The sequence below is a fragment of the Dermacentor variabilis genome, chromosome 8 (genome assembly GCF_050947875.1).
Source record: "Dermacentor variabilis isolate Ectoservices chromosome 8, ASM5094787v1, whole genome shotgun sequence".
Classification (NCBI taxonomy): Eukaryota; Metazoa; Arthropoda; class Arachnida; order Ixodida; family Ixodidae; genus Dermacentor; species Dermacentor variabilis.
Window position 1 is genome coordinate 167,025,829 of NC_134575.1, and position 26,549 is coordinate 167,052,377.

The following is a 26,549-nucleotide window of genomic DNA, read 5'->3' on the forward strand; positions in this document are numbered from 1 at the left end:
TGACGCTCTCAGAGCTCGAAGAACCGCCATGCGCTGTGCATAGTATACAGGGTGTCGCCCCTAACTTTAGGCAGAGTTTAAAAATACGTGAATGCCACGTAGCTGGACTGAACTCAAGGTAATGTTGCTTGGCGTCGCTCGGAGATACTCAGATTATTTTTGTCATTCTACCTAATTACATAGTCAGTCCTTGTTAATTAATCAACTTCTCAAATATTATAATCAGATTAAAAGCGCAAATGAGAAAATTGTAAAGCGACACGAGAAACTCCCGATACAGCTTGTTGTTCCTCAATTCGTGCTGCACCAAAGTGCTTTTTCCAAGCGTGAAAGAAGCCCGCGAATACACGCAATGTGCCCCAGGTGGCCACGACAAGATAACCAGTTGGGACAGTTTCAAAGAAAAGCTACGGGAACTGTTCGTAGACCCCATTGGCGGCATGGTTCCCGCGAGAACCTTGTGCCTTTGGCGCGAGCGAATGTCGGCCTGATGCTCTGGCTCTAATTCAGTGTAAATAGCCTGTAAATAGCCTCTTTCGTATCTAACAACCAGTGACCTCAGTTCATGAAAAACAGTTCTACATGCTCAAGAAGGGCGGGAAAAATACGCAACGTCGTTTATTTACGCAGAGCAAAGGCATATTTCCGAAAAAGAGGAACAAGTTAGCTAAAACGCTCTGTGTGTGTGTATATATATAATATAATATATATATAATATAATAATATATATATATATATATATATATATATATATATATATATTATATATATATTATTATATTATAAATATATTATATTATATATATATATTATATATACATACATATATATATATATATATAAATATATATATATATATATATATATATATATATATATATATATATATATATATATATATATATATATATATATGTATATATAATTGCGCCAATGCAATCTTTTTTGCATAACACTGGCTGGAACCACAGGACATTCTGGCGCTTTCATATGTGGGAACCAGAAGAGACATCATATGAGCCTGAATACCAATTTAGGTCATTCACCTGTTCTCAAGAAATGTTGATTATAAAGTCTTTCGTTTTGTGTGTTAAAGATTTTGTAGCATTGTGTTATCTATATTTGCAAAATTGTTCTCTAGTATGTTTCATAAGAGGACAATTGCATTCGTCTTTATCTTTTCAGAAACCCACTGCTTACAGTTCTTCATGGGGAGTGCCGATAGTCCCTACATTATATATACCAGGATACGAATACTTTCAACACTTTTGTACGCGGAGTGTGCTAATTACTATATATAGAAGTCACAATAAACCTTCTTACAACCACTCAGCACGATTTATGTATTCGTATTTTTCATCCTCCCCTTAATGAACATGTCAATGAATGTAGATGGTTGAGCTGTCTAGAAGTTAGGGTGAAGCATTTAGGTGGTGCTCCATAGCGACTACATTTAAATCCCATTTGTTTTTGTAGTGTTGCTAAGGACAATGTCGACGTGAATGAACGAGTGAAAACATCGCTGTTATATAAGCACTGTCGTTGCTTTAAGTCCTAAAGTACCCCTGTTTTAAACTGAAGGCTATGCCAACTGCCGAGCAATCGTGTCTTGTCGGTAAAGTGAGCTTTCCACCGACATCATTCTGCAAGCACGCCAACAATCTGGCTGCTGCGAGCTCTGGGCGTATCAGACGAGCAGAACAGAACACCTCTCTTGTTTGAACAGTCATTAGCTTGGAATTCTTAAATAGCAGGTCCATTTACACGGCTACTCGCATTTCTACATAAAGCTGTCATTGAACGGGATTATGTATGCAGCAATTTATATTTTGCATTATTTCATTACATTATTATAACACTATACTTTGCAATTCTACCATCATTATAAAAATATTGCAACGATGACCGCTTAGCTCACCTTAAACGCTCTCGGCACCCATTGGGGCTCATCTTTGTCCAGCAAGAAATATTAATGTCTTGCTTGAATTTTCCTTTGTGAACACTGTGAACTCGCTGAACGGCTGTCAAGTGCAATGTCTCACGCTGATAACGCCCATGCCGTTGGTGCCTTGTAAGTATTAGATGGGCAACGTTAAAGCAAAAAAAAAAGAAAAAGAAGATGGATATTGATTAATGTTGCGGGACAAGAATAAGCTGCTCAGGTTAAATGTGTTGTCAGAGTGGAATATGCAGTCATAACCGCCAATTTCGTCTTGGCCACAGGACGCCGCCATGAGTTCATGAACCCGCAGGGTAGGCTGTATACTGCAGTTCTTCAGTGTGCAATTTATGCAACCGGAAGTGTCGAATAAAAGCCCTGTCAGTTTGCTTTCTTTCTTTTTTTTTGATGCCGCTGCCTGCACGTGTCGCCGGGCTGTTGGCACGCATGGCCGCGATTCTGGAAGTGGTCCCGATACCTCCCGCCTCGTTGACCCATTAAACCTCCTAACCTGACCTAAAACAGCTTCGCCGTGTCCTGGCTAGATGGCTCTGTATTTAGACCTCATTCTGTAGGGAGAAGGGCACGAATAAAAAATGGCGAGGCCACTCTCTCCCTGATGGTTACGGAGGCGCACTGCGAAGCGGCGCGCACATCCGCTCCCGGCCGCCGTTCGACGAACCGCTTCCGCCGACGCGACTTTCTGGGTCGTCGCCGTTGCACCGCTACGCCGCCTCCAGCCACGCACGCCGGCAGCCGAGAACGCGTTACAAACGGCCACGATGCTTATCGTCCGTCGAGTATTGCGTAACGCGGCCGACGCACGCGGGCGACGCCAGAAGCGCTCGCACGCCGATTCTCTCACGCCCTTTGCGACCCTCGTGAGTTGGAAACACTTACCGATAACGAACACGCGTGCTTTTTTGAGTATTGCTCGACACCGTTGCATACATTCCGAACTGCTGTGATCTACGTCAATAAAGCAAAATATATTAGGCAAAACAAGTGAGTAATTGGTGTCCCCTTTTGGAAGAACAGCGCCTAATGCGTGAACTTCGCGGTTCAAAACGACCAAAGCCACGGCAACAAATTTATGCTCCCTGTAGATATTTCTTTTTCAACGAGCTGTTTTTTCGTAGAGCCTGCACTTTTACATTGACATATGCAATCAAAGCTAAGCGGCACTGTTAAAATTTGCAGTTTGTCAAAAGCGTTGTGAGTAAACTAATGATTTGAAGATATTGGCATTTTCTTTTCTTGCTGCCCAATGTCCTCGGGCGACTTCGGTGAACCGAAAGACGGCCGCAATGCGTGCGTTCGTACAGGGATCCTCGTTGTCGGCAGACGCCACTCAAGGTAACACTTTTTTCTTTGCTCTCGGTGTGGTATTAATTTTGATGAAAATTTAAATGCTGACCTATATTGCACTGACTGATTCTCTATGTACACTAGATGCTTCGCTGAGTGAAAAATGTTGCTTTCTTGTGTCATAAGGTGGCCTAAATAGGTTCCGGCTATGCAGCATATATTCGAAACCTCCCACAACAGCTAATATGCGAAAAAACTTTCTTGCCCTGTTTCTTTTTGCTAATTACTACTACCGATTTATGCAGTGAACAAAGCCTAATATTAGGTGTGCATGTGTCAATTATTTAGGGGGTATTATTGCTTTCTGTCTGTTATAATGCCATCAGACCGGAGTTAGCGGTTTGTTAACTGGCGAGGGAATGGAAACGCGCGCTTCTGGGCTCATTACATTTAACACAACGGATCTCTAAACTTCGGTATCATTATTTAATTTGCTTTTCATTAGCGGTCATAAATGGAAGCTCGCGTTTACCAAATCTACGGCCTACGCGAAAATTGTGGGATAATATCAATCTAAATTCGCGAAATTCAACAAACAATCGCAGTCAACAGCGGTCTTTGCAGGCTCCTGGCTGCTGAATAAAGCTTGAACTCTTCCTGGACTCGCCGAGGCCCCAACCAAATTTCTCGTATCTCATACTTCGTCGTATCACCTGCGTTGCTGTTCAATTTTCATGCATATTGTCGCATTGAAGTGGTGGCGAAGAACCAGAAGTAACAAACATTCGAGGGACGAACTTTACGCTTTATTCGGCAAACTCGTGCCCAGAAAAACGAGTGGCACTTCGAGTGCAATGACTACGGCGAGCACTGTTGTCGGTTGTCGAAATACGGGAACAAGTCAGTTGGCAATTTCTGCAGGACTCCTCCTCGTACACTCCAGAGCAATCGTTCTGCTCTCGGGTGTTCCAGAATGCAGCACTATTATTTTCGCACACCCAATTCTATTAGACAAGATGATTTCGCTAAAAAATCAGTGACAGCACTCGGAAGAGTTTCAGTACACCTGGGAACGTCTAGCACGCAGCGATAACATTGTGGCAGAGGTTAGCCGGTGAAAAACATTCTGCGGAAAAATATAAACAATGTGCGCATTACGCATGACGTTTCGTCGACTGTGTTCCTCTTTCACTCTCGCAAATTAATTTTACGTCATCTATGGGGAACCAGCGCTGGAGTTTTCACGGCGCCTGCAGCGCCGCCCTGGCGGTCAGAACGTGCACAATGCAGCCTCCCCCGCGGACGAAAATTGCGTTGCGTGCCCTTAAAGTCGAAGGAAAACAAAAGGGCGCCGACGATACTGTTGCGTGTACAAGTGCCACAACTAAGTCGGGATGAGGGAGGATGTATCCTTCTGCGTCTTTCCATCTAAACCCTACGAACAAGAACGGAGGCGGCGTTGGATCCAAGCAGTCAGGCGAGCGGAGTAAGCTCCCGTCTTGTCGCCCTGTCAAGCGGTGTCGGGCTGGTTTCTAAATCAAATTTTGCGTGTATCCTTGGTTTATTCGATAGTGAAGACGGTCAGCCATGGCAGACAGTACCAAACAGCAGAATCTGCTGTCGGTATTTCGTCGGAAACAAAATGAGCAATAGCATGCACCATCCGGCATATGTACCATTTTTCCTTCGCAATGCCACCGCCAAGCCCCTTCCAACGCCACCGCACCAAGTGAACGATACGAAAGGTAAAAATTATCCATTCATTGCCAAGAATTATGTAGGAGGGAAGCTGCCTTGTAATACGAGTTGTATGCGCATAGTGCCGGCGCACGCGCGACTAAGCCACCTATGTGTTTATAAATATGCGCATGCGGATGAGGACTCGGCGCTGAGATGCATCCGGCAAATTAATGTAATTAGTGCTAAATGTAGCCAGAATTGTTACGGATCAAGCAGCCGAGCACTCAAACCTTTGCTTGCGCGAGTCAGCTGATGCGATAAAGCTTTCTTCTCCATTGACTGCTGTGGCGAAGTAACATCAGAATTTTTTATGTCTAGCCAGAGAAATATGAAATATCTTCAGGCCAACTAATACTTCCGAAACCATAGCGCAGCACGACCGGAGCCATAACTGCTAGATTTGCGAGGCAGGCAGCCACGCAAGCATGGCATCGATACACGACGCAACCGTTAAAGAAACACACGTGCTCGCCGCGACGCACTGTGAAAAACGTATAAAGCTTAAAAAGCTTCTTTCGTCATTTCTTCACTTGATGGCGCTAGCTTCTTTACAAAATCTCCACTTGAAGCGGCGCGAAAACGGAAACATACGAACTATAATACGGCTGCGTATGCGTGTGTCGTCTGGTTGTGTGGCTGGAATATGCCGCGTTTCGTCACCAGGGCGGCGTGCAACGCACTCTTTTCGACGCGCCGCCTATTCAGCGCTGGTTCCCCATAGCTTTTGCGTACGCTGCAAATGCCGTATAAACTTGAAGGGAGGTTGAAATAGCGCGATAAAAAAAACGAGGACAAGGGGAAGGAACACACAACACTGTTTATTCGCGAAAATCAAAGTACAGGTCATTTCAAGCAAAACCTGTGGCACGTGACCAGATCGTCACTTACACTCGTGCAGATAGCATAAGAGAATTGTGTTGACTAACTGTAACTAGTAAAACACGTCTGTGGGCTAGTTGGTGCATTGTATTAAGAAAAAAACCAACACTCCTCTTTCCTGTCTTCTTGTATGCTAACTGCAACACTGCTTGTACCGAATAAACATCAGGAAAATAAAAACTGAACCAATCACAAACCTTCAGTGGTCAAATGAAACGAAGAAGAAACATGTCTTAGCAGGTGACGTCATGAGATGCACGCAAGCTGATCTTTGTACCGTAGTGATCGAACCGTTTTGAAAGCACGTGCCTACATTACCGCAGTGCCGTGAGGTAAATGCCAGTTATGACTACCGGCAACATTTTAAGTTTTCTCTCGTTTGTTTGCTTTATTGCACGCGGATCAGATTGACTTCCGGAACCGGTTTACGCAGCATTCGCATCCAGCCACGGCGCCGGAAGGCTCCCGCTCATTGCGCGTGGCGTCAGCCCCGCGTCGGCATGTGGCCTATTCCATCCGGAGCAGCTTAAGCCATTCCGGCCGCCGCTGTACAATTTCGTCTGAGTTGAATGGCAAAGGCGACTATTGCCTTCAAGCGTAGCCGAACCGCACCTCACAGTCCGCGGATGGCGATTTCGACTGGTGCGCGGCGCCTGGAGCTCGCAAGCGAACGCGAAGTCACCCTTTTCTAATACACTCTTTTCTCACTTTTCTCCTTACTCATTTCCAGCTGCTATCTTCATATAGCAGGTTCCCCTACAGGGCTGCTATTGGCCAATATCTGACATCAATCAAGAAGGGTGTTCGGACCAGTGCGTTTCTTCCTGCTATTAGGGTGTATATTTATTGAGGCAATTTATTAGACAGGCTGAACTAAGCGAAATTCTGTGCTTCGAGTTTTGATAGAAATTAGGTACTTCCGAAAGTACGAATATCGTTCTAAAGCCGTCTAAAGTTTGCTAACGCCAGGCCGCGCCTTCTTGCGTAGAAATCAAAGTTTGTCCATACTACTTATAAGTGCCGTAACCAACAGATGTCGCTAATTTCTGTTAGTTTTGCAGACCCCAAGTAGCCCCGAGCCACGCAAAACTTATTGTCAGACCCGATGTACGCTTATTAGCGCGCCCTCAATCCTTGCTGCTCCTATATATGGTGACGCTGTAGTGACGGTGAAGACAACAGTCCCAAAACTGTGAATGACGAAACTAACTTTTTATTGCAGAAACCTTTGTCCACAAAAGCAAGTCGCACTTAAAGCACAACGATAGCGGCGAACACAGTCGGCGATCGTTTTAGCATCCCAAACGAAATGGGTTTTCCTTTACCAGACGCTGACTGCGCTAACATTCTTAACACAACATTTCATTCAGTTTTCACCATGGAATCTGATACGCTTATCAAAAATTGGAGGACGCTTAAGCTTCGCCTTCAAGAGTGGAACGCGACAGCGTTCCCGTCGACCCGCCAAGGGGTGCAAGACAATGGGCTACGGCGCAGCGACTACGCGCCCCGCATCGGACGCTGTGAGCGTCGAGCAACGCAGCGTTCGGCGCGACAACGAAATGTGCGCCTGAGCAAGCGACGCACGCCTGAGCCTTAGAAACAGCTCGTTTCTAAGGCAACACCGCGTTCACTAGAGGCGCTTTTGTACCTCTGTGAAGCATCGAACTCGTGGCTCAGTTCTCAGCGTGCAGTTTGCCAGGGGGTGTTTATGGTTTTCTACGTGAAGTTGCGGCTTCATGCAGGTTTTTGTCAGCGCGTTTTTCACTTCAATATTTGAGTGACGTTAACCGGAAAAAACTGTACAGGGACCTGTGTGATGTTGTTCTTCCCATGCCTTTATATCGGTCTCTCTACAGAGCTAGCCATGGGCACAATGTTCTGACGCGCGTTAAGGCGATGCTAGTACCGTCAGGCGCTAAGACGTTCTTTTTTGAATTGCACTCCGGAACGCAGACTGTCAAACCGTGGCTGGCTGAAAGAGGTTTCGTTGTTCCTTGGGGCACTCATTGTACAATTTGCAGGCAGGAGGAGACAATTGAACATGTTTTTCTGCATTGTTGGGATGCCGTTTTCCTCTGGGATGTGCTCCAGCGCACAATCAAAAAGGATTTCCCCCTAGATGCGTATGGAATTGGCTACTTGCCAATAGAAAGTGATGATGGTACACATTCGATGTGATCATGCTTATGGCCCTGCATAGCATTTGGAAATGTAGAATTGCGGTAAGGCATGCCGATCTCGATGCAAGAGCGGCTCGCCAGTATTTCAAAGGAATCATAGGGAACTTTGTAGAGGAACAAAAGTTGCTGGAGTGCATCCCAGAGTGGTTGCCACGAGTGGAATTATTATTGGCTATAAGGGAATTTTAGCACAAGCGCAGCCGCACAAGTTCTGCGGTCGTTTTCAATATATTGTGAGTGTTCCTTTTGGTTATTTGTGAATGTGTAATTTTTATCCGGGCCAATGACCGGCAATGAAGAAAAAAAAAGCTCATGGCTCAGTGGTAACGTCTCCGTCTCACACTCCGAAGACCCTGGTTCGATTCCCACCCAGCTCATCTTGCAAGTTGTTTTTTATTCATTAAGTGCCTGCTGGGATTTATCGCTCACGGCCAACGCCGCCGACGCCGACGACACCAGCTTTTCTGCGACACTAGCTCCTTAACGCTGTCGCGTTAAAAGAGTTTCTGCTCTTTCCATGTCAGAAATGCCTGCCATCATTTCTTCATTAAACGGTATCTGCAGCTGTGCAGTGCTGTGGTGAAGTGTGTGGCAGCTACTGTGCGCGTCCGAGGCGCCGACACCTCCGTGGCGTCTTTTTACCTGCGCCCCAATCGCGGCCGCAACAGCCCACCACCAGAACGACTTCGCTTACCTGACGCGCATGATCGCCTCGTTTTCGGCGCACTGTGTCGTGTGTGGAGACGCCCACCACCGTAGCTGGGGCGGTGCTATCAGTGATCGGCGAGGTAAAGCGCTCCTCGCTGCCGCGTCATCGCTGGGCCTGTCCATCCTAAACAGCGGGAGGCCCACGTGTGTGCGCCGCGGCGTACAAACCTCGCCGATCGATCTGGCACTTGTCTCGGAGCGCTGCTCATATTTGGGTCATTCCACGCCAAATCAACCAGCGTTTTTTCGACCATCACAGATATAGCTGGAAAAAATTCCACATGTTTGTTAGAGTTCAAAACACATCCTCCATGTTTATTTTTCCTTACAAAAATTTTGTGGAATTTTGACGACACTGTTCTTCCTGCCAAGCTGAGCTAGACGGCATCAATCAACATTTTTTCTCAAAGACACACTCTGTGATCTACTCCTTCAAATTGCGTTTGTGGCAACCCAAAGATGCGATGTGACTGCAAAAATTGCAAATGTTATAAATATTTGAATACTTCGATTGGTTCTGGCCCTAGCAAAAGCTTGTAAAATTGCAAAGTTTGAGTTTTTTTCTCGGAACGTAGAAAAACCTGGAAGTCAAACATAGAATATATCCTGGTAGCCCAGTTAACATAGTATAGCTAAATATATTTCAAGTATCGAAGGTTTAGCCGTTCGCATGGAAAAAAATTTTAAAGTTCCATTTTTTTTTTTTGCAAAAAGCTCCATATTCAAGGTAAAAAAAGGGGCCTTGGTGGTCGGCCTAAAAATATATGCATTACATCATTAGATAGCCCTACGTGTCTGCTATGCATGTGAGAAGTTATAAAAAGGTATTATTTTTCAAACGCAAGAAACTATTTTTTGAATTTTCGTGTCAGCAACGGCCTTTTTCCGACGCGATTCAAAATAGGTAGAGCACTGATTCCGGTGCTCCGCGGCCCAGGCTTGCTGGCCTGGGATCCAGACGACAAAGCTAGCATCGTCTGCAACGCAGACGAAAGGCACACGGCGTGATCATCTGCATTTCATTGCGAAGATACGCACGCTTCAGTGCAATGCGACTTGTGCTTGGTGTGTGCCAGGTAAAGCATCCTCCAGTTGCACATGGAACTTCACGACCGCTTAATTTCCCCAGATAATCCTGCAAATTTGCAAGGTATGTTTCATACGTTCATCAATTGAAATATTTACAAATAAGTATAAATTAAACGCAGAAAGAGCACTCGCATCATTCACGCCCCCCCCCCCCCCACACACACATTATAAAGAAAATCTAGCCCTCAAATCGGTGAACTTATTTTCTATTTTCAGATGAACACCTTTTGCCCTGCTCACTGGGACCCAAAGACTGTCATAGGACGACACAAGTGAAAAAGACCTTCCTGATTAGAACTGACAGCCTAGATGAACGTGAACTTGGTATTCTGGTATTGCATGCGAAAAGCGACAAGGACACTTTAGAAACAGTATGCGCACACCATTATTACGTCTATATTAAGAAGTTCAGGACACTATGTGCGTCAAAGATGTGCTCGGACCCTTTCTCCGACCATGGATCAAACCGTCGGGGTACGTGGGTCATATCTCTGGGCCTCGCTACAGCAGTGTCTCTCTTGGGGCTGGTTCCTGGTGAAAGACTCTGTCCACAATGTAAAGTCACGTGTTTCCAAATGCGGGCGCAGTTAGATGCAGCCAATAAGAGCTTGGCAGATTGTGAAACAATAGGCGAGTCTGCATTTGAACGGAATGCATCCACCTCAACAAACTGTGCTGCACCACGAGATGGGACTGGAAGGACCTCGAGCAGAAAATGGAAGAGCCATGAGGAAGAAGCGGCTGTCGCAGGTGGCAGCTTGCCCAATGATGAAAGTAAAGATGCTCAAGTGCAAAGCATAGCCTATGAAATGGCACCAACCACCGCACTTGCGGAAGACTATGAAAAGCTTCTTGAAGACGTGAGAGATCGATTCGTACGAGAAAGAAAACGGTCGAAAAAAATTTCTCTTCTGGCATTGGCGCCTTGTTCATGGTCCCGAAAAAAAGTTGCTGAGTACTTTGGTGCATCGGAAAGTCAAGTTCGCATTGCTATGAAAATTAGGCAACAGGGAGGAATTTTGGGCTCTCCTACATCAAAGTTAAGTAGACCACTAGACGACAGAACAATAATGAGCATAAAAATTGGAGGCTTATCAAGGTTAAGCCCAGTGGATGCGAAGCATCCACTGGTCTTAAACTTAGCGTATCCTTAGCGTTTGGAGGCATCTTGACCGCATACATGCCCGGCGCAAAGACGCTGGCGCGGTTGCGGGCACAGAGACTGACGCGACGGCGGGCGCGCGCCGCTTCATCCCTGGCGTGGCGTCACATATCACGTGATGCAGCGATGGTGGCGCCGCCGCCGCGTCGCGCGCGACGGCGCGAACCGAAGCGTGGAGGCCTCCGCCAGGCGACGTCCGACGGCGCGATATGAGGCCCCATCTGCAGCCGGTGTGACGTCATCACGTGACGTCACATCATGTGATCTCACTTCAGGGTCAATGGTGGCCACCGCCGGGAGGCGACCGACGGCGCGATATGAGGCCCCATCTGCAGCCGGTGTGACGTCGTCACGTGACGTCATGTCACGTGACCTACTTGAAGGTCACTTGAAGGTCAATGGTGGCCACCGCCGGGAGGCGACCGACAGCGCGATATGAGGCCCCATCTGCAGCCAGTGTGACGTCATCACGTGACGTCATGTCACGTGACCCCACTTCAGGGTCAATGGTGGCCACCGCCGGGCGTCGCGCGATAGCCCGAAACCTACGTTAATATGCTTCGCATAATAAAGTTCTATGAGAATGAACATACATCCGTCTGTCTTCCAGGCAAGAAAGACGTCGTCCGAGGCAAACAAAAAAGGATTGCTGCTAATGAATCTTAAGGAAGCGCACGAGGAATGGAAGAAAAGTCACACAGAGCTGAAGTGCGGCTTTTCTAAGTTCGCCTACCTGAGGCCACGCCACTGTTTACTTGCCGGTGCTCCGGGAACGCACTCCGTTTGTGTTTGCATTTACCACCAAAATGTAAAATTGATGCTGCAGTCCTTGGGCATTTTACAAAAAATCGATTCGCTCCTTTAGATGACTATGTGTGAGATAACGAATGAATGCTGTATGACCGGTATATGCAGCATTGCCCAGGAGATTCATCGCTCAAATCGCTGATATTGAGCTCTCCTGCACTGAACCAAGTTTTGGCAGCAAGTATTTCTGTCCGTCAGTGGGCTAGCTGAGTGGGGTGCCGATTGGAAACAATGTTGTTTACCCATAATGACTTCGTAGACCGTCTCCTTGAGATGATAAGCGACTTAAAATTGCATCACTTTGTCAGCAAGCACCAAGCTCGGCACCTACGCAATTTGAAGACTGCTCTCACGCCTGCAGAAGCCATAGTTATAATGGATTTCTCTGAAAACTACAGCTTTCTCATTCAGAGCGCCCCACAGTCAATATACTGGGACAACTCTCTAGCAACAGTACACCCGATTGTAGTCTATTCTCGCCCGGCGAACTCTTCTGATGAACCACATGTGCAATCGTACGTAGTGATATCCGACTGCCTCGACCAAACCACTGCCGCTGTTTCGACATTTCAGCAGGTGCTGATGGATCAACTTAAAGTAGACATGCCGCTGGTAGAACATGTGCACTACTTTTCGGATGGGGCTGCTTCCCAGTATAAAATCAGGAAGAATTTTGCAAACCTGTGCTACCACAAGGAAGATTTTAGTTAGGATGCTACATGGCATTCTTTTGCTACATCACACGGAAAAAGTGCCTGTGATGGGGTGGGTGGCACCCTGAAACGGTTAGCTGCCAAGGCAAGCCTACAAAGGCCTTTCTCAAGGCAGATTTTGACACAGTTTGAGCTGTACAAGTGGGCACGTGAAAGCCTTTTACATATAAAACCAATTTGGGTGCCGGAGAGTGCAATATCTAAGCGGGAGGTGGAACTGTCGTCCAGGTTTGCGAATGCTATGCGCATTAACGGAACCAGGTCTTTACATTATTTTCAGCCGACATCACTTTTTCAACTAAAAGTTGCATTCATGTCTTGGTCGAAGACAAGAACTGTTAAAGCTGTTCGACAGCAGGCACCTGCTGGGCTATAAAAGTGATACGGGCTATGTTCAGGCTAATGTATTCAAACGCGGTTGACATAAAATTTTCGTAGCCATGGAAAAAAAAGTCAGGGATACGGCGTTGGAAATCGCCTGTCTTGGTTCGCATACAATAAAAAAGCCACAAGCCCCTTCCTGAATAGTTCCTTGGGCTCACTTTGTTGCCAATATGTCTTTGCAGGACGGCTACGCTTCATATATGTACGCTGTTTAGGTGATCCACATACTGATACTGTAAAAAAATAGTTTCTTTCGTTTAAAAAATAATACCTTTTTATAACTTCTCACATGCATAGTAGACACGTAGGGCTATCTAATGATGTAATGCATATATTTTTAGGCCGACCAACAAGGCCCCTTTTTTTACCTTGAATATGCAGCTTATTGCAAAAAAAATGGAACTTTAAAATTTTTTTCCATGCGAACGGCTAAACCTCCGATACTTGAAATATATTTAGCTATACTATGTTAACTGGGCTACCAGGGTATATTCTATGTTTGACTTCCAGGTTTTTCTACGTTCCGAGAAAAAAACTCAAACTTTGCAATTTTACAAGCTTTTGCTAGGGCCAGAACCAATGGAAGTATTCAAATATTTATAACATTTGCAATTTTCGCAGTCACATCGCATCTTTGGGTTGCCACAAACGCAATTTGAAGGAGTGAATCACACAGTGTGTCTTTGAGAAAAATGTTGATTGATGCCGTCTAGCTCAGCTTGGCAGGAAAAGCAGTGTCGTCAAAATTCTACAAAATTTTTATAAGGAAAAATAAACATGGAGAATGAGTTTTGAACTCTAACAAACATTTGGAAATTTTTTCAGCTATATCTGCGATGGTCGAAAAAACACTGGTTGATTTGGCGTGGAATGACCCATTTCTGGCAACGCGCCCCGGACACTGCCGGATCGGATCACTTCTCTATCATCCTATCACCCACCTGCCCCAGCCGCGGAGTCGTTCGCGAGTGCGTTGTAGTTCGGTGGACGCTCTTCCGCGATCTTTGTCATGGGTGGTCGCGCGACACCGACTTTTTCGCGCACATAGCGGAGTGTGCTAGGCGCGCGTCGACGAGTGCGGTTGGGCCGGCCGGCACTCCCTGCCCGGACATTAAGCTGCTGAACATTCGCGCCGCCAGGCCCAGCGCCGCGCCGTCCGCACTGGTGCCGCGTCTGATTGGACTACTTATAACAGACTGGACGCTGTGTGTCGACGGCATGCCAGGCAGCTGCGCCGCCGCAGCTGGGCTAGACTCTGCGCGTCACTCGCTGACCCGCAAAACCAGCACCGTGGCTGGCGCATCATGCGTTCCCTTGTAAACCCGAGGACCCCGCGTTGGCCCGTCCTCGGCATCGCTGTTGCCCGCGGCATCACAGAGTTGGCGCTCGCCGAGCTTCTGGCGGACTCTTTCGCTGCCGCCAGCGCTTCAACAGCACCCGGCGTCCCTGCGGCTGCATTGCGGGCGCTCTATACGGCTGTGTTCGTGAGAGGGGGAGATCGTGCGCATGCCGCGCGGGCGATTGACAGCCTGTGCAGCGACGACTTCACCCTTCACGAGCAGCAGCGCGTCCTGCGCCGCAGACGGCACCGCACCGCCCCCGGAGCAGACGGCATCACACATCAGATGCTCCGCAACCTCGACGACGCCCAGCGCCAGCACCTCCTCGACGCCTACAACGCTGTCTTCCGCGTGGCGCTCTGCTGTCGTGGTGCCGGTTCTCAAGCGCGGCAAACGCTCGCGCGAGCTCGCTTCATACAGGCCGGTCTCGCTATTATCTGTGCCGGGCAAGACCATGGAGGCGATAGCACTGTCCAGACTCCAGTGGATTGCGCGCGCTCGCGGTGCCCTTCCGCCCGAACAGTGCGGATTCCGAGCGCAGCGCTCAACTGGGGACTGCCTCGCCGTTGTCGCCGGAGCAGGCCAGGCGCGCCGGAGAGGCCGCATTCCTTCTCCTCCTCGACGTGCGCAGCGCGTTTCACACCCTCCCGCACGAGTCCGTCATCTCTGCTGTGATAGCCCTCGGCGTTGTGGGCAACCTGCTTGCCTACGTGCAGGCTTTCCTCGCCGACAGGAAGTTCGCCATCCGCGTCGTCCGGGCCACCAGCTCGCCTCGGCCAGTGATCACCGGAGCGGCAGGTGGAAGACGCGAGCCACGATAGGTGGAGACCACTGTGAGCGGCCCCTTCAGTGGGCTGCTTCGATCTTCCACTTCTGGCTACCCGCGGGCTGCCAGAGCCAGCCAGAGCGTCTTCGTTTTTCTTGAGTTGCTCCGCCCACCGCTCCACGCACTTCCGCCGGGCGTTCGTTTTGCTCGGGCTGGGCGGTTCTGGCTACCCGCGGGCTGCCAGGGCGATTTTGGTCTGGCTGCACTCTGGAAGTTCTCTGGATAGCAGACGACTAAAAGAGGCGATGGGCGCTCGCCGCCATCTTTGCAGGGACTTCACGGATTGCAACGCAGGCGCTTGAGAACTTAAATTTACCTCGCTCAGCCAACTGTTTGCGGTCATCTTCGGATTTTCTTACTTGTAGCGTTATCTTTTTAGGTGCTAACGCTCCGTTCCGCATTGCGAAGCGGTGTGATATGAGTAGGGGTGAACCGTTTGAAGCTCTTGTGTGTGTACGTGTGTGTGCCCTCTGAAGGCTTCTTCGCGGCGGTGATCAGCGCGCCGCGCTCTCATGCGTGCATGTTATCTGCATCGTGTTCCACGCAAGTTATAGACGCTCATTCACACATATTGCGGTACGTTTTCAGTTCCTCTTTTTTTGGTGGAGTTTCTTTTCACATATCTCGCGTATGTATGCGGAGATATCTCCCTTTTCTGCAGTTGGCGAAGGCGTGTCAGCTAGCCCGTGTTCGCTCCGTCTCTCCGTCGTGTGCTTGGTTCGCAGTTCGAAACCGATACGTGTCCGAACTGCAGGCCGTTGATGTGAGAAAGCACTGGTTGAGTAATAGGCACACGTACATTAGATACATGTGCATTGGCTTATTGCTCTCATGATCGCGACCAATGTTGTTTTTCGGGTGAAACGTTTCGCTGGTCACAGGCGGCGTGCATTTTCACGCGCCAGCCGCGTCCCTAGCTCCTTAGGGTCAAAACAAGGAGCACCGTCAGCCACGACAAATTTTCTGAAATCGAAGGCCGAGCAGATCGGCACGAAATTTTGTGCGTATAAGACGTACCCGATATCCTGCTTTTTCATGTCTTTTGAACTGATGACACAACGCCAACTCATCAACATGCCGGTGGGTGACGTGATCGCCGCTAGCAGAAATCCTCGAGCTATCGCTTTCGAGGATACAATTACTTGCGCACGACTTCGCGTCTTGTTACCGGTGACCATTTGTTGCGCTGCACAAGGTGAGGTTGGCCCAGTGCGCGTCCTGTGCCGAGTCGCCCGAAATCGCGCAAAAGTGATCGTATCCCTGAATACAACTATATATTTTCTAGCTGGCAACGCATAAATGGTCCGACTACGCCGGGCACGCGCCGGCCTCGCCTGGCGCTGCCATGCCGGTAGCATGTTTACATTCGGACAGCTGTCCTGGCGTTCGGATTTGCAAACTTCGGGCAGGTTCGGGTTGTCTTGGGAACCCAGCCCACGTGACTTCCTATCAGAACCGGAACTAGCTGGCTGCCATCTCGCTGCCAGCGGGCTGCCAGAACTCCGAAAATCGAAGAGCCCAGTGACGTGCGCGCGGCTAACTGGTTTCGTCTGCTCGGGCTTGTTTGTTTGGTTTGGTCTCGTTCGTGCTGGTTTATTGCCATGGTGGGAAATAAATGAGTGAACAGGTCCACAAAACAATTCACACCGCAATAAACCGTGGAAAAGCAACACAGGTGTGCGAGCGCATAGCACAGGAGTGCTTGCAACTGCGTGCGATGAACGCGAATGATGGTGAGACGTCGATGAGGATTCATCCTATAGAATGAGCTAGCAGCCCCCATCATATAGCTCCGCCACTCGGAGGCGGGGTTGCCAGATTGGGCCATTAAAAGACAAATTGGGCTACTTTTTGTCCGAGTTGGCGTCAGAATTTTCCTTTTGGCTGTCTGGCTATTTTTGGGCTACATCTTTTTCTCGTGTAAAAAAAATTAACATAGTTAAGCACAAATTAAAAGCACGCTGGAATCGAAATGCACACGACATCAGGTTAAAGAAATTGAGCGCGTCTGTTACAAAATCAAAATTTGCAAGCGATATGTGAGAAAACACATATGCATGTCAAAAACTCAAGCATCGCAGCCTTTTGATAACTTTAATTAAGAAAGCTGACCTCAGGAAACACGTCTCCATCTGCGAACTAACGCTGTTGCAGTCTCCACATGTGATTTTTCGGCGTCCTACGTTTTAAGCCTGAGATGCTTTTAGCTCCAATTGACGGTGTGCCGCGGGTGACCTGGGAGCCAAAACGGAGGAAGAACACCAAGCTGAACCTAACCGAAATTTGCCAAGTTTTCTGCCTGCCGCATGGCGCCTACGTGGCAATTCGCTCGCACCCTTCCCGCCCAAATTGCTTCTCCTCCAGCGCCAACGCAGAGCATATCCTCTTCCGTTGCCCCACAGCCACCATCGTTCCCTACGTAACTCCAAACCCTCCTCCTGTCTTTGTTATAACTACCCGTATCAAATGCCGCCGTCGATCGAGTGTTCAGCCAGGTCTCGCTTACTAAAACCGACCTTCGAAATAGAATGTCGAACGAGATATTGGTAGCGCTCCTCCACGTGAAGTTTGGCCTGGCCAGGAACGGAGGCTGCTGCAAGGATTTTAAACTGGGCCAAGAATTGTTGTCCCGTTTCAGCCCTGACATTTTGTCTGGACCAAGCAGTTCCACTTCGCAATAAGCTCGTGATGCTTAATCATAGCATACTGTTTTATGTCTATATATCGCACTGCATTTTGTACCAACCGTCATTGATTGTGTTAAATTTTGTCTTGAATTTTTTTGTAGTCCTTCGTTTAGTGTGTTATGTGGTGTAAAGCAAAATTATCATGAGCTGTAAGTAATAACACTGAACGCCTGAATGCATGCCATTGCTTAGCGTGTTTATTGCTCAGTGCTATTTGTGTATTGTTCTTTTCGTGATTTATTGGTGCTCTGGGAAAAATAAAACAGTGCATTCGCAATCAAGACCGCATTTGCCTCCGTGCCTGCGTGTCTGCACTTCTTGCGCTTGTGCAGCGCCTGTTTTCCGTGCCGCATGGCCTCCGTGGCGATTCGCGCGGAGGTGATGCGTGGTCAACCGTGAAAAAACCATGTAGGTATTCTTGCCGAAAATGAATTCAGTAAGCTTAAGAAATCACTTCACAAAAAGACAAAGCTTTTTGGCTACTGCTGGGCTGCCCAAAAGTATCGCTTTTGGCTACATTTGTGCTACTGCGGAGACCAATTTGGCTACGTGTGATTGATGCGATCTGGCAACCCTGCTCGGAGGACGGCAGAAGCGCACGCAAGTTGTCGATGCGCACTCAGCTCTGCCAGGCGCCACCATTCGCACACCTCTCAATATCGTTGCACCGTGCTTCCGATACATGCAGGCACTTCTGGCGCTGCGGGATAACATTTGTTGGTGAAATGGGTTCACCCGGGAAAGATAAACAAGTACACATGTCAGTATCTGGACACCTTGGGAGACACTGCTTCCTATAGCTTTTCCTCAAAGCATGCCTTTTGGATGTGGCTACTCTCCGTTGGTCAAGCTGGTGCAGGACAAAGATGGTCCATACCACACAACATGGCCAGACAGGAGTACATAAAGGCCAGTGCGCACCCCAGCCCTCTTACGCACCCCAGCCCTGCACGCAGTGAGCCATCACAGTAGCAGTTGCGTCTGCAACGTAGCGCAAATACCGCGTCGGCACGGGGTGCCTCTACGAGCGCGCTCGCTGTGGCTCGCCGAAAGCTGGCTCAGCAGAAAAGCGTGCCGTGATTGGCGAGTGACTTGGCTCAAGGCCAGAACGCCTACATCCGACGACGAACAGGTCGTCTGCTTTCCTAGCTACACATCCTTCAGCTGCGGCGCAATCATGGTCGAAGCTCGATATGTCATAAATCCTTTAAACGCGAGTCGGGAATGCGGCATCTATCGCTTAGCTGATGTGCACGCAGCCGACGTACTCGCGCGAGCGAACATGAAGATGAAATTTTTTCGCCCCTTAAAAATTGCGTGATCGTCGTAGGGATAAGCACGAAAAATTATGTGCGACTCATACCACTCGATGCGAGAATAACAGCGTAGCTTTCTAGAGAGAGAGATAGAGAGAGAGAGAGAGAAATAAAGGCAAAGGAAAGACGGGGAGGTTAACAAGATATTATCTCCGGTTGGCTACCCTGTACCGGGGGAAGGGCAGACGTTTCTAGTAAAATGAAGAGTAGCAAAAGGAAGAGACACCATGAGCTCCACCGTAAGCTAAGAGATTGCCTCTGAGTTCGGCGCGTCATAGGCAACGCTCCAAAATCCGAAGTAGCGGCATCCATATGAACAGTCAAAATCAAATCTGAACTGCGCGCCACGTTAGGTAGCTGGAGCGTTCTGGGCACCGCCTCGCTCCGCCGTAGCTTTCGCCGTGCAGAGCATTGCAGAAGGACAAAGAGCGCCAAGAAGGGGATCACATTCTTTGACTTGTGATCATAAAGCCACAATCCTATACTAATAATAACTCCGCTTCTTCTAAATGCATTTAAGCACTTTATGTGACAAGGTATTTCTGAAGTTGGCTGTTTTAATGTCGGACGCATTTCTCAACTTCTATAAAAAATGTTCCACGAACCTTTTAAATGGTGTGCCCAGTGCAGGCGGGGCAGAGCTTGACACAAGAGCTACAGGCGCATACGGCGCTAACCTGATTCGAGAGAATCCTTGTTATTTTTAGCACGAAGGTGTTTTATGTACGAATCCACCTGCAACTTCCTCTAACTAATATGACGTCGGAGCGAACACGAAAATATGCTCCCTTTTGCAGGGATGGCGCCGTAATCTAGGAACAGTGAAGCGAAGTACTGCATCATAACACTAACTAGCGCTAAGAAGGAGCGCTTCGGTTGTCTGGGCGCATCGAAGGCTCCAACGCGGTGTAGCCTGGTGTAGACGGTGTAGGCCTTCTGCTGAGGTGACGACGCAGCTTCCGCACGTGGTTTGCATTTCGCTTTCAATTACCCTGTGAAATTGGCTTGCGATGGCACCAACTAAGAAACTGCTGCGCTAAGCGTCGCAAAAGGACAACGACATCGACGGGTGAACCTCACTTTCTTCCGGCGAGGCCAGCATGACGCAGAACGCCTTTCCGCGTTCACCGCGCACGCTGCGAACTCTACCACTCGCATTCCTGAAGCTGAGCGCGTCGCAACTCAAGCGGCTGCCAAAAACGCACGAGGAAGCTGCCCCAAAGTGCTCGTCGCCGAAGCGTCTCGACAGCAGGACGCCGCTCGCCAACAGGGCGCCGAACCTGCAACAGTGTCGCCAGCCCGCAAGTAGAGCGCCTTTCGCTGCAGCGGACCGTGCGTGCACGAAGCAAGCAAGCAACAGCTTCTGCGAAGACGCGTTTCACTTTCGTGTTCTACCGATTCCTATGAAAGAGAGTTCCATTATATATATATGTGTATTTTAAGTGCATAGGGACCCCTAGAAGTACAACATGAAATACATTTCATCCTACGGATTTTGCGCTCAAGATAAAGCTGATAACCGTGTGTATATTGACGTGGTACATATATGCAGATAACTAGTTGTGCATAACAGAGCATTAATAATTCAGCCGACGTTGATCATCATCGTCATCATCATCATGAGCCAATTTTTTATGTCCGCTGCAGGACGAAGGCCTCCCAGTGGTCTCAGATCACCCCTGCCTTGCGATACCTGATTCCAAATCGTGTCTTCAAATTTTCTAATTTCATCAGCCCACCTAGTTTTGTGCCGTCCTAGACTGTGTTCCTTTCCCTTGCCAACCATTCTGCAGCCCTCATGGCCCTCCGATTATCTGCCTTACGAATTATATGGCCTGCCGATGTCCAATGTTTCTCCTAATGTTAGCAAAAATATTGGCTATACCCTTATGCTCCAATCCACACCACTCTTTTCCTGTCTCTTAACTTTAGGCCTAACATTTTTCGTTCCATCGCTCTTTGCGCGGTCCTTAACTAATGCTCCCGCACTTCCTTTTAATCTCCAAGTTTTTGTCCCATATGTTACAACCGGTAGAATGCAATGATTGCATACTTTTCTTTCCCTCGACAGTGCTAAGCTCCCACTCAGGGTTTGGTAATGCCCGCCGTATGCATTTCAGCTCATTTTTATTCTTCTGTTATTAAATTTCCTTCTCATCATCGGGGTCTTCTGTGAGTAACTGACCTTGGTAATGACGTTGATAATGGCAGCGAATTTTAATACAGTTGTGCAAGAATTCGAATGAAACGAATGCAATGAAGAGCCGAGCAAACGAGCAGCTCTAAGACCTCACAGAAGCTTAAGATATGCTAGACAACAGTTACTTTCTTATGTTCCCTGCACATGCTACATTAACGTTGTTGGTTTCATCGTGTTCGGATAACTAGTCGAAATCTACGCTTTGCTCTTGAGAATCGTATGCGCAATTTCCCACGTACATAAAAGCCATGTCCGTGATTATGTATGGGTTGTGTCGGCTAAGCGTTGGCTGACAACGGATGCAGTGGTCGCGCTTGGCAACAGCCACATTGTCGTTGCTTGAGCTGGCTATAAATTTGGTTATGACAGCTAATGTACTTACGTGCGAAAAGGAACCTCCTGCACAGGGGCACCTATTGAACAAATTACCATTCAATAAAAAGAAATGAAAAAGTAAAACTATGTAACGTGGCAAAGTTTATTTACTTGTAAATAAAGGAACGAGTGCATTGCGCAAGAACATAACGACTAAACCTAAGACTGGCCCAACGGCATTTCAAGTGGCTCGACGCCCCAACCTGCACACAATAATGCTACATTGTATGCTGGCTGCTTTTTTAGGTAAAATTTTTTAAAATGCCCTGCGGCGGGTCTCGCGATTCTAGCATCTGAGCTGGCTCAAGAGGCGAAGTGTACTAGCGCAAGAAATGGAGGTCCAAAATCAGTTACCTAAAATTATTGACTAATTATATGTTTAAAATATTACGGCACATTTTGAAATTTTCTAATTATAACAGGTGAGTTCAACAATGGTCACGTCCTGAGAATTCATTCGAAGTACGCCGACCTTGCAAACTGTCTTCCACAATTCGTAAATTGCACAATATTCCTGAAAGTATTTACTAAAAGGTAAGTGGTTAATTTTTGTGAATACCAGAATTAAATATTAGAATTTCTTGCACAAGTAATGTACAACAAATTATCTATTGTGCTCTCTATTTGGGGATTCGTGTTCAAGACTTACAGTGCTCTTATATGCCAAAGGCTTTTGTTTTTAACATAGACACTAACAAAGAACGTGTTATGTATAGGTATCGTAAGTTCCGTTACGTATATTCATTCGTAGAGCTCTAGCCTTTTTGTTCCTTTTATACTTTTCATTGCTTTTAAGCACACGGATATGGAACAATGGTGCAAGTGAAGCCGCTGGCGCAAATCGAAACTCTGAGCAGATAACGCTATTTAGGTCAGCGACGTGGAGTCTGACCTAAAATAAAAGACGCGCCTAGTAGACCATTTTCTTCATAAAAAAAAAACTAAGGCTTCACGTTTCTGCGACAATCATCAATAAGTAAATAGTTTCCTCGTAACCCTGCCCCAGACGCTCGTTATGATAAACCAGATCTTTCGTGATGTCGACAGACATGTCCGACACTCGACGATTTTAAGAAAGCTCCAACGGTAAGCACGCTGCCCAAGGAGCGCTCATAATAACTGTTTCGCGGGAACTCACTGCTCTCGGGTCACGCCCCAGCTGCCAAGAAGGCATAGCCCCAGCTTCGTTACTCGTCCATGTCGATGCCACGTCCAAGGTCAAATTGTACGTGAAAAGAAAACGCCTCAAGATTAGCCGGCAACGACACTGGCGGTGGCATGAAACGGAGGGGTTTCCCCGCATCCCCTTTTCTTGGTAACAAATGATGCCCCTTACAAAGCCCATCAGGATTCTTGTCTTTCTCCACATATTATACATCGACGGGGAAAACCGGATAGAAGCGCAGCAGGTCTTCGAGGTTTCAGTACGCGCGCACTTTTAAAGACTTGGCTTTTCATCTAAATGCAGCGCGCTTTGAAACATGTGTATCTCTCCCTTCTTGATGCGAAGCCGATAGGAAGTATACGGAGGGCAACCGACAAAGTGTTTTGTGGATTAACTGCATGGCGACTTCCCAGTCGCAATTTCTTTTTCTGCAACTTTAAGCTTTTGAACAGTCTCAGGAATGTGCAATTGCACGGGGTCATTGCCAAGATATAGAGACAGGCTGTTGAACTGAGTCAACTGTAGACGACGTATGGCGCTGTTGCGTGTGTTCTCTTCTGACTCTTTTCAACTCCAAGCAAATGGTTGCAAAATTTATGCTTTCTTGATGCAAAATTCGATGTATTTTTCATGATTACCCTCCAAAACCTCACGGCAAATCAGTGCACGTTCAAACTCAAAGGGAAAGGAAAGTTTACTGTACATGACTCACCTGCTATTTTGTTAATGGAGCAGACATTGCTATGTGCACGCCCGAGTTATGCACCACAGAATCATTTTGAAAACCTAGATACCTTAGCGTGCCACTAATCGTGGGTATGCGAGTGTCTCCACATTTATTTCCAGCATAGAACCACTGCAGCTTCGAATCGCACTCGTGAGTTCTCGCTCTGCAGCAGCGAACCCCTGATACAGCACGTAGATGCTGTCATGCCCTCTATTGGCCTTTTCCTAGACAATAACTTGTTGGTATCAAAAAATTCTGCCATGGCTTCCCCTTCTTTCAATTTTTCCAATAGAGTCCTCTGCATTCTTATTCATAACTACGGAACGGCAGACGAAATGCTCAACAGTCATCTAGTCTTGTCGTATCGACTGTTTAGGAAGTCGGACAAAACATACCCGAGTGAAAATTATCTTAGGTGTTCTAAATGCTGGAAATTCTGCAAACTAGGCTCAGATAAGTATATATATATATATATATATATATATATATATATATATATATATATATATATATATATATATAGCGTGGAATAGTTGCCTGCACATACCTACAAATCGTTGCTGACTTCCTTCCGCCACATTGAACCACGTTCACAGTTATTACTTTCCATACATCCCCTCAGAGGCCATGCATGGACTTCACAAACACGTGCATATGCTAAAATTTCGTGTAACACACAAACTGTTTGTTTCACAAAGTTAGCCAAAGAAAGTTTGAAGTTTCTGGTTTATAAATTTTTCTCTTAAAAATAAGGAAATTGTTTGCTATTTGTGCTTCGGGGCGAAATGCAAAAACACGCGTGTACTTAGATTTAGGTGCACGTTAAAGAACCCCAGGTGGTCGAATTTTCCAGAGTCCTCCACTACGGCGTGCCTCATTATCAGAAAGTGGCTTTGGCACGTTAAACCCCACAATTCTTTTTTTTTTTTGCTATATGTGCTTGAATATATCGTTCGCTTTGTGACTGTCACGAAGGATATTACAGTCCTGCGAAGATGTTAGGAATGAATGTCTTATGTATTTAATAAAATCTGCGTAGTCCTGCCTTCTGGCATTCTTAATGAAGCTTCGACCGCTAGTTGGTCGACAGTAAAATTACGTTTTACATGGCATCTTCGAGCTACGACAAATACAATGGAAATGTAAAATACTATATGTAAAGGGTTAATCCTTTCGGATTTATTGTGATTTACAAGACGACGCAGTAAAACGCAACGCTTAAAAAGGTGTACATGAAACGGGCGCTAATTAAAATTGAAATGTTCTGAGAACTCACACATCGTTCAACCATCATGCGCAACAAGGCAATCGCAAGGTATTGACAGACGCTTGTCAGTTAAACATCGCACATGTGGGAGCTGTGGCAAGACTTTTGTGCGACAACTCACAGGCTTAAAGAGAAGGCAAGCGATCAAGTCACATACGAACTAGTGTATCTTCTTTTACAGTGCAGAAAGTGTTGGTAGGAAAACAACGGTCCTGACACAAGCTTCCTTGGTTAGGAAAATGTAGCAGCAGGCACATAAGCTCAAGCTGGTTGTAGCCTGGCGGGTACCTCCTTTACGTATTTTATTAATATTTAATAGTGCCTCTTGGAAATATTTCATGATTTGCGTCGGCGCTGTGAGGCGTAACTACAAGTTACTTCTTTTTTACATATGTCTCGGGAACAAAGTAGCAACAGACTAAGAATGTGGACAAGCCAGAATAAGAATTGCGCTGTCCAAGTTTTATCATTATACTTATTAGTTCTCGATTTTCTAGAATAGAGAAACGAATGCACAAATGAGCATAGCTTTTATGTAGGTGTCTGGTTTAGTTTAAAAATGTAGGTACAAGTGCGTGTTTCAGCGGAAATATCTGATACAATTTGGCACTTGATGAATTTAAGTACTTCAGTGTTACGCATGGCTTTAAAAAGGGAGCCATTACATCATGCAAAATTAAATAGGAGAAGCGTTACTATTGTAGGAAGATTATTAGATTTCACAAGAAGCAGAGGAGTGATTTGCGTTGGGTTGTCTTATAGACTTTTACAGGGAAAAATTTTCATGTCGCTGTCAAGTCCTGCTTGCGCTAATACATATACGCATTCGACTCAAACAAGGAACTCTTAGAATAAAGGTCGCGTCACCGAGTAACCTACTTTGGGCTTTGAAACATTGAAGGTTGTTCTTGGGTTTCCGTCTCTAATTTCCTTCTTGTTTGCCGCTCATTCCGCAGTGTAAGGACACAAAATTGTCACGGCACAGCCTGCCCGAGCGACAACGTTGCAAGCCATAATGTTATCAGAGTTGACATGTGACTCAGGCTGCCTAACAGTTGCGTATTTGCATTCGCGCGTGTTCCGTTGGTCGTTGTTGGCTTAGTTCTCAGCACATGTTTCCTTAAAATATTGTTTCGTTTTGCTCAAATGTAAAATTTATCGGTGCGCAAACTGAAATCTCTAGGATCAGGTATTATTGCCGATAAAGATCGTCACTCTATACGAAGATATTTATTAGCTAAACTAAACAGACTTTGGCATGGTTCCCACTTTCCTATCAGACACCTTTACTGTTTGCTAGTGCTTGCTTTGAAAGAAGCATCGGGTTAAAGTACAGGTAACCGAATGAAAATACATTTTCTATACCGACCAATTTCATGGGAGCGATGTTTTTGTCAACCGCGGTGTTAACACATGCACATATATATCACTACCGAAACCTGCCAAAAAATTTCGGTTGTCAATGAAGAACCTGTTTATTGGCATATGCTCTGTTGCATTTAAGGTTTCAAAATAATGTTTACTTGCGGACTGGTGTTCTGTTTTAGGAAATGCGTTCAGTAAATGGCATTGTTTCCTATAAGATAGCAACGAGACAGCTTTATACCAATTACTAGTTGGCGTATAGAGGCACGTTGTCATTATTCACAGCGGCCGTACGGATCACATCATAATGCTTATCTAAATAAGCGTGACAAACTTGCACTTTCTCTATGCACTCAATTCACAAATACT

At 46.8% G+C, this 26,549-nt stretch overlaps 1 protein-coding gene across 1 annotated transcript in view; it reads right to left on the reverse strand.

Annotated features, from left to right (window-relative positions):
- Positions 1-26,549, reverse strand: part of LOC142590706 (inactive CLIP domain-containing serine protease A3-like) — a 113,883-nt gene that overhangs the window by 87,055 nt on the left and 279 nt on the right. The window lies entirely within an intron of this gene.